The 9,513-nt window shown below is 31.4% G+C and overlaps 1 protein-coding gene across 1 annotated transcript in view; it reads left to right on the forward strand.

Annotated features, from left to right (window-relative positions):
* LOC126897713 (NADH dehydrogenase (ubiquinone) complex I, assembly factor 6) overlaps positions 1-8,481 on the forward strand; it is a 26,125-nt gene extending 17,644 nt beyond the window's left edge. The window contains exon 7 of the mRNA XM_050671520.1: positions 4,959-8,481. The gene's annotated coding sequence lies outside the window, so the exon portion shown is untranslated. The remainder of the gene's footprint in view (positions 1-4,958) is intronic.
* The last annotated feature ends 1,032 nt before the right edge of the window (positions 8,482-9,513 follow it).

Raw genomic sequence — 9,513 nt, forward strand, 5'->3', positions numbered from 1 at the left:
GATTTAAAATAGCAACTTTTTTACAAAAACTAACTTTTTCAACTTAATTTTTGAAAATGTTCCGGAAATACTGCGTCCTTTAAACATATATCAAATTAAAGCTTATTTTATGTACTGCAAAATGAAAAAAAAAATTTATCCCGACGACCTATCTTCTATCCGCAAATGGCTACCGTATTCAAAAATATGCTATTTTTCTATTAAAAGTCTAGGTTTTGTATTTTATTTTATTTTAAAATATCTTATTAGGAGAATATATTGACTTTCATGAATATTATATAATTTAATTGACATAGAATAAAGGTCATAAGATATAAGAAATGACAACTTTTTCATAAAAAATTTACTTTTTCCACTTAAATTTTTTAAATGTTCCGGAAAGTCTGACACTTTTATCTATATCGTAAATTAAAGCTAATGTAATGTACTTTTTTATTTAAAAAAATTACGGACTTTATTTTGTCTTCACGGTGAAAATGCCTACCAAATGCTATTTAAGTGTGAAAATTCTCAATTTTGTATTTTACATTTTTAACTTTATAATGCTATAACTTTTTGAAAAATGTATGGATCAACACAATTTTTTTATGAGAAATAATATTTTTTAACAATCCCTTTTTCATTCTACATACTTTATCTTAATCAGAATATTAATAAGGAAATAGCAGATCATGTAACTTTTCGAATAATCCACCAATTTTTTAAAATAAACACAAATTTTGAACTTGTAAGATTCATAGAATGGGATACTGTCTAAGGAGGAGTGGAGGAAGCCCTCACACTAGCTTTTCATGGGAAACAAATTATAGAAAATAATACAAGGGCCCAAAATTGTTGGCCCCTCCAATAAACATTTTCTGGCTACGTACCTGAGTAAAAGCACCATTTTTTTGACTTGCAACCCTTTTGATGGATGAAAAGTATGATTATCCAACTCAAAAGTATTGTTTTAAGGTTCATTATAAAACAATGTATTATAGTGAAAGCATTTATTGAAAAATAAAAAAAGAGACAAATAAACTTTCAAACATAAACCTTTCTCAGTACAAAAATAAAAATTAAACTTTCTCAGTACAAAGATAAAAAAATACCTTCTCAGTATAAAAATAAATAGCTAATAATTTTTCGGTAACAACATAAAGTAAAAGTTCTTAATAATAATATCTCAGTCTATCACATTTTTATGATTCTTGAAGAGATTTTATGTCATAAAACTTATCGTGGGTCATTTCGACAACTTTGTACCGATTTCCCGTTTTCTTGACTGAGCGAATCAAAGTGCGGTATGTCTCTGGTGTGTAAATTGGTCCAGATTTTAGGTGTCTTTTAATTTGTCTTTCAATGACACTGCACATTATCACCTTCATTTTGCGAGTGACCACGTATAAGAAATTTATGTGTAATAGATTTGACTTTTAAATTAATGACCGCATAAGCATAGATTGACAAAATGTACTTATTTTTCTGTTGACCGCCACAATTATCAGAGTAAAAAATAAGATCTATTTCTTTTTCCGGATCCTTTTCAATTTGAGTTTCTATATAGGCAAGGATGCAGGTACCAATTTCTACAGCTCTTCGAGATCCCTCAGTCTCGTCCCAAAAGTAGCAAGTAACGTCTTTTGCATTCAGGTCGCTGACAGTAAAATTCAGGCAATTAATCCTTGATTTGTAAAAAAACATAGATATTTGTCCTTTTAGGACTTGCATAACAGCTTGTCAGTCATAAACTGCTACTATTGTACTGTCTGTTCTGCTTTTGTTCATCTCTTTTTTTGTTCTTGCCAATGTCTTCTCTTGAAGGTGGTCTTCATATTTTTGGCATAGACGTTGCTTTTCTTCCTCATTGGCATTCTTGTAGCTCTCACATAGGTCACATTGATCCTTTTTGGGGATAAAAAATGAAATATTAAATTCGGAGTTGAATATTCTGTAGAATGTTGAGGCAGTGGCAAATGGTAAGTTTTTATGTTCACGGTCAGATTTATAATCTCGGTATAAGTCTACAAGAGATTTGTCACTGCAAATATATTCTCTAGTAGTCTGGGCACGAAGATAATGTGACTCTATTCTTGGTATTGAATTGATAAAGTCTATAACGCTTTGCTTTACTTGTTGATTAATTTTAGGTTGTTTTCCGTGTTTGCCTCTATGCTCAGCTTTTAGCACTCCCATGTCTATTTTCTTGGAAAGAGCAGTTTTAATAACTGTATTGTTTAAATCAAGAGTAGATTTAAAAAAAGTTTTACACACTCTTATTTTCGAAGTAAAATGCTGTATTCGCAGCTCTTACATTTTGTGTGGACGAATATCTATATTTAGGTTTAATTTTATGAGAGTGTCGTACGATAAACTCTCTCTGTTTTTGAAGGTCAGCCAATTCCCTATATGCATTGAAAAGTTGTTCCCTTGATTGATCATTCATTTTGGATGTGCAACTTAACCTACAGTTGGATTTACAAGGCGGACAAACCCTTCTCTCTGAAACATTTTTCTTTGACTTAGATAAGGAATGATAGGCTTTTCCAGAGTTTCGAAGCATTTTTGCAACCTTGGCTTTCCATCGCAACGGCTTATTCACTATTTTTTTCCTTTTTTCTCTTCTTCGGTAGGCTTTTCTCCATGATCTTCAAGACTTGCAATATTGCTACTGCTTGAAGAGCTGCTTCTGTTTCTTGAACTTGTCGAGCTGCTACTTTATACGGATAAAAACGAAAATCTGTCCTTATGTGATTTTTCTTTAGGATCAACTAAAGTCGGATCCCCATCAGAGTCATCAAACTCGCTATAATCACTTATGGCTGGCGATGATACATAGGAATCGGTTTGTTTCGAAGTGCTTGGCATATCAATGAGAGGATTGTCAGCTTCCTGATTCTTAGACGTCGAGGCTATCTCTGGTGATCCATTTTGGCTGATATTCTCTTTATTGTTATTAATAGCCAGGCTGACTAACAAAAGGCCACATCCATTCATCTTTCTGAAACAACAGAAGGTATATTCAAATGTACCATCAAAAGTGCAACAACTCAAAACAACTAATTTGAAGCTCTAATGATTATAATTTTGAGAATAGTTAGTCTAAGATCTTTTGTAAGGTTGAAAATATATTGCACAGCATTATACAAATGGCATTTGCTTTAATTGTTTAAGAAATAATCAGGATATAAGATCAATTCAGCAAAACAGGTTCAACTTGAAAAGTTGAATATTTCTGTTCAAAAGAGATTCAACTCAAAATAAACATAACACTTTGACTTACCTTAGACAGAAAAACTGTGTTAACTCAAAATATTTCACTAAATATCTGTCGATTTTAATGAATTTAATCCAACAAAACTGTAACAACTCGAAATATCAAGCTTTTTTAGTAGAGAGGCACGCCTTTCCTGTTCGCGATGCTGGTGTAAACTAAAATTGTTACTATTTTGGTGGGACAATTATGAGCTCACTCATTCAACTAAAAAGACTCTTAGCGCTCTCTATCAAAATCTAATTGAGATACAGTTGAATCGGTTTTGTTGGCATACGCAGCATGATTTCTAGAATTCGAATTATTAGTTAACTCAAAAACACAATATTTTGACTTGTTACAGTTTAGATCTAGATGTGCGATATTTACACTTATAATTGACTTTACGACTTTAATGAGTGGATACTTAATTAATATAAAAGATTCAGCGAGCAAATTAACAAAAGATTTAATGAAAGTGATTCAGTGGAGAGTCGTCCACGTTCGACCCTATAACTCTTGAATGAGTAGCTGAATACTGGCGCGGCGGCGGCCGTAGGCCCGATACATTAAAAAGGGCTAAAGCAAGCATTGAATGTTCTAGAAGGACTAGAGGGTTGCTGGTAAATACTTTATATACAAGACAAAGGGGCTTCCGTTCCCATGATTAATATATATACTATTAAATTATACAATTACAATTAGGCAGCAAAGAGCCAGTTCACAACAATAAGTTAGGTATAAACTTTCTATAATAGTTAATCAATCCAAAAAAAGTTTGCAAATGTTTTTTGGATTTGGAATTTGAGTAATAGCTTTGATCTTTGCTGGGTCTTGTTTGCACCCGTCTTTGTTAATAATGTAGCCTAAAAATTTAATTTGTTCTTTAAATAAGATATATTTTCCCTTCCATACTGTTAAATTCATCTTTAATAAAGCTAGGGCTCTCAAATATTCTTGCTCATTATCACCAAATATTAATACTTCATCAAAATATATTTTGATGTTATTAATGTGTTTAAGCTTTTCACTAAATCTGTTTAAAAATATTCCTACTGATGAATTTATGCCAAATGGAACTCTGTTGTATACATAAACATCTTTGTGCGTGCTTATGGCCATTAGCTCCTTTGATTTTTCTTCTAAACTAAATTGTAATTGGCTTAGATCTATGATTGAAAACTTCTTTCCTGTTTTAATTTCCACCATTAACTCCTCTTTAATTGGAACAAGGGCTTTTTCTACTTTTATATATGGATTTACAGTTAATTTATCATCTCCACATATTTTTATATCACTTGATGGTTTAATTATTGGTACTATTGGTGATCCCCAGTCACTACATTTGACTTTATTGATTATATCTTCTTTTCCCAATCTGTCTAATTCCAGTTCAATTTTGTTCTTTAATGCTAATGGTATAGCTCTATATCATCTGTAAATACCTCTGGGTATTTATTAAATAATTATTGTTCCATATTAATATATTTAATATCTGATACATTAAATATATTTTGTAATTAAGTTACATTCGATTGACTTTCTAGTTAAACATCTATTTTCTGTATCCATTCTATACATATGAGTATTTATATTTTATAATATACCAGTTTCCTTTGAAATTTCTATTATACTTCACCTCAATATTAATATATCCTAATGTTTCGACTGTTTATTTAGTGTAATATTGATGTTTTAATCGATTGTTTTCAACCTTATTTTTCAGATATGATGGAAACTGAAGCACCCGTATCCAGTTTTATCTCCACCAATTTGTTTTTTACCAAGACTCTCAACTTAATGGGAACCGTTCCCTTATCTGCCTTGTCAATATTTTTAATATGATATAGTTTATTAAAACTTTCAGCTAACTCATCCATACTATCATCACTTTCTTTACTATTGTTTACTATTGTTTACTTTTAACTCAGAAATATAATTTATTTTCTTTGGTTTCTTATTTCTACAAACATAAGATAAATTACCAACTTTTTTACATGTGTTGCATGAATACTCCTTGTACCTGCATTGTGAAAATGTGTGATTGTTTCTTCCAAAGCACAAGCAATGTCTTTTTTTCATATTGTTTACATTATTTTAATTTTTCCTGATGTGAAATTGTTTCGTGATATTCTACTGATTTGTATTGTTTGAATTAATTTGCGGTTTGTACCTTTCATTTTTTATATAGTTAAGTTCTTCAATTTCGCTTCGTCCCTCTGTATCTTTATCTACTCCTCTTGTAATGCCTCTTTTAACGCATTATCAAAAGTTAGGTCTTTCTCTTTTAATAATCTAAAATGACGTTTAGGTCTCTTAGGTGTTCAACAAATATTCTTCCAAAATTGCAGTGATTGGATAGTTTTTTTAGCCCTCTAACATACTGCTGGATGCTTTCCCCTTTTTTTTGAGTCCTGTTATTAAATTTGATTCTTTCAGATATGAAATGTGGTTTTGGGTCGAAGTATGATCCTAATTTTTCTTTGATTTGTTTGTAAGTCAGTTCATCCAGCTTTTTAGGCGAGCATAAGTTTTTTAGTATTTTGTATATGTTTTTATATACTACTGCCAACAACGTTGGGACTTGTTTTGCTGCCACTATATTATTGCACTTTACAAATATGTTGAATTTTTCCGTATATGATTCCCAGTCGCCGACGCTGGGATAGAACAGCTCCATATTTCCGATTGCTACACTCATAATTTTACCTGTTTTATTCTCATCGCCACTTTGTTATGTATCTCTTTATTTAATATGAGGAACTTTAATTTATAATAAACTTAACTTAACATGATTAATAATTATAAAATCTAATGTATATATATATATATATATATAATGTTAGGTTATGCTACAAATGAATAATACAGTGTTGATACATAATACAACAATATCAAGTACTGATAACATACACAACATAACAATTTGTTTCTATCAGCGCCATTGTGACATTAATCTTAAATGTCTCCTTATCCACATTGGTATATATAATATTTTATAATTCATGAATAATACATTTAATTGTTATGCTTTGAAAATTCATTCTACATTCATTCATTCAAATATGTGTCCGCCAATTAAATGTTCTTAAAAAACAGTTTGTAATGTTGCAGAATTTGACTAGTTTTTTTTATAAATCTTATCAATTAGAGGTGTGTGCAGTAGGTGTAAAGTATTTTAATAGTTGTGTATGTGATAACCTCCACTAGTCAACCGGTCTGATATCTGTCATCCTATCGTCATCAGCTGACCGTCACTCTGCACCTGTACCAATATTGTTGTATTTCCCCCCAATGAACGTGTTCAAAGTTGGCACCACCACCACCCGGCGTCACGATCACCGGGCACTTACAAATGCCACGACAACGGATTTTTTTTTCCCAACCATACTACCGAGGCGTCAAGTCGTGTTTTCTGTATATTTTTGTTGTGAAAACCACGTTTTTTTTTGTACATTTTTTTTTTTGTCCTCCGTTTTTTTTTATTAAAATAAAACGTTGAGTTGATCTGCCGTCTACTTGTGGTGTCAACCAGGCTGTATTTTTTTTTTTCCGTTTTTTTTTAAATAAAACGTTGAGATGCCAATGATGATGGTGATGTGAGGAACAACTATGGTCGGTGGTGGGCCGTCACTCCTCGAGAAACAATCAACGACAAGTATCAATAAAACTCCCCCTTTGTACCCTTTGACAATGTTGTGTATATAGCACCTCTTTCTTCTTTTTTTATTCTTTCCTTATGAATATATATAACAATATTTATAAATCTTCAATAATTAAATAATTAAAAAATGTTATTATATTATACATGGCCTCTTTTTTTTCTCTCAATACTTTTCTCTCATTTTTATTAATATTTGTTTTTTTTTTATCAAAACCTAGTAGCTCCGTCAACAAGTACTATCTTGCTTGGCGCGGCTAATAGGTCACTGTCCAGTGTTCCACCGGGCAGTGGGTAAATAGTAGGCCCTCCGTTTTAGCTGAAACCTTACAAGTTTCACCAATATCAAGACGCTATTGTAAGCGCGTTAATAGAACTCGATCACGTTGATGAGTTTGATAATATCAAACATTGATAATATTGCCGTTGATTGCTGAAATAGAAAACATTTTTTATGATATTAATGCTGTTGCGTCCCTAGTTCAAAACGTGAATAAACCGCATCCCGCTGTTACTGCGCCCAGCCATTCTCATACGTTATACAACAACATGTATGCGAATACGAATTTAAAATTTAATGGTAGTATCACAGACTAGACTACTTTCCGTAATACATTTGAATCTATTGTGAACATCGATTCTAATAAAATTAGGCAATTCGTTTGTCCGGATCCGCGCTTGCTGTCATAAAATTTGTACCAATTAGGGAAGCCAATTACTATATAATGTGGAACGCGCTTACCGATAGGTATGAAAATAAAAGAGTTAGCAACGCCACACTTGGACAAAATCTTTTCATTTCAACCTATGAATAGTGAATCACTTTCATCTTTGCAACTTTTTTTGAATGTTCTGACTTAAGACAAAATAATACAACACACTCGCGTGAGTTCATACAAAAATATTCTCCAAATATTAAATTTAAAAACCTAAAAGGATAGGAGATATAATTTGTATGTCTTGTTTCTGGAAAATTTATTAAAAATTGAAGATTCCTTCCTTCATAATAAATAGTCTAATAAATTTTAAAATTAAACTTTATTCTATACGAATTTAAGACCTCTTCTACATCCCACTATTATTTAAAAATATTTTGCATGTTTTTCCATTAATTTAATTCAATCTGCTGGTAATACGTTATCTCTTAAGAATTTATTTACAAATTAGCTTGTTAAATATTTTTATTGTTGTTTTCTTATTAGAATATTAATGTAATTTTTATAGTGTTATAATATGTAATATTGTTTTTGTAATTGTAAATTTAGTAATTTTTATATGTTTTTGTTTTTACTCTATTAGTTAAATCTTTTTCTTCTTTTCTTTTTCCTCGCCTTAATCCCAACTACTTGGGGTCGGCCACCCTTATCCTAAACTTCCACTTGACACGATCTCCCACATCATCTACGCTCACATCAGCTGTCCTCAAATCGCATTCAATAACATCCCTCCATCTCTTTTTTGGTCTTCCTCTACCTCTTATTCTATTAGTTAAATCAATTATTGTAAATCATTGTTATCATTATATTATAATTTGTAATGAATTGGACTGAGGTCTATTAATGAAGAAAATAAATAAACTTCGAAATTATTTATCTGTTATTTATTATTGAATTTATAAATAGATTATCGAGTGAAAATATGTGAAATACTACTTTATTGTTTTGTAAGTGTCGTAACACAAATAAATGAAAAGAGGACTACGATGACGAAGATGATGTATGTGTATACAACGCTGATGTTGAGTCTGCTGACTGGGTATTCACATGCGTGTAATCATACAGCAATTACCGTGCTCGGCTGACACTCCGGGTTAGCTGTGGGTGTCCAAAGGTCGTTGTTATAGGAAGGGAATGAAGGTAACATCTAGGTATGAGGTGCAGACGAAGTGCAAGACACAAGTACTCTGAAATGTTGAGGACTAGAGTAGGTAGGTGAAAAAGGAAAAACAAAGACTTGACTTTATACAGTAAGCCGGACAGCGACAATCGAGCACTGAGACTGATAAATGACACAAAGCACTGGAGTCGACTGACGAAGATGGCCAGGTCATTTGGGTTTTTATAATAATTTGGACTATTGCCAATTTAACAATAAATAATAATTGTTAATTCATCAGTCTCTAGAAGCGGGTGTGTTGTCTGTATTTTGGTATAATAAATTTTCACAATAATGGTAACGTGACACCATCACATTAGTATACATTGGACACTGTAAAGTTCAAAGTCAACATTATATAATTATTATTAAATTTATTGAATCATTTTAGCTTCGATGCAAAGCTGAGAAGGTATTAATTTTACTATGATGTATTTTTTTTTTTTTTGTGTCTATGAACGCTCAAACTCCGCTTTCGTTGGACTGATTTTGATGAACAATACGTCAAAAGATCACAAATCGTATCTAGTCGAAGACAATACCCTCAAAAATTGAAAAAAATTTCCTTGTTCCTCGTAAACAGGGTCGGGGGGGGGAAATTCCCCAGAAAATTATAGATTCATAAATCACTAATTTTAGACATTTTTACAATTTTTAGCTTCGATGCGAACCTAAGAAGGTATTAATTTTACTATGATGTGTTTTTTTTTTAACTACTATATTATTTTTATAAAAATTACAATAT

Source organism: Daktulosphaira vitifoliae, unplaced genomic scaffold (genome assembly GCF_025091365.1).
Source record: "Daktulosphaira vitifoliae isolate Bord-2020 unplaced genomic scaffold, ASM2509136v1 Scaffold_2, whole genome shotgun sequence".
In the NCBI taxonomy this organism is placed as follows: Eukaryota; Metazoa; Arthropoda; class Insecta; order Hemiptera; family Phylloxeridae; genus Daktulosphaira; species Daktulosphaira vitifoliae.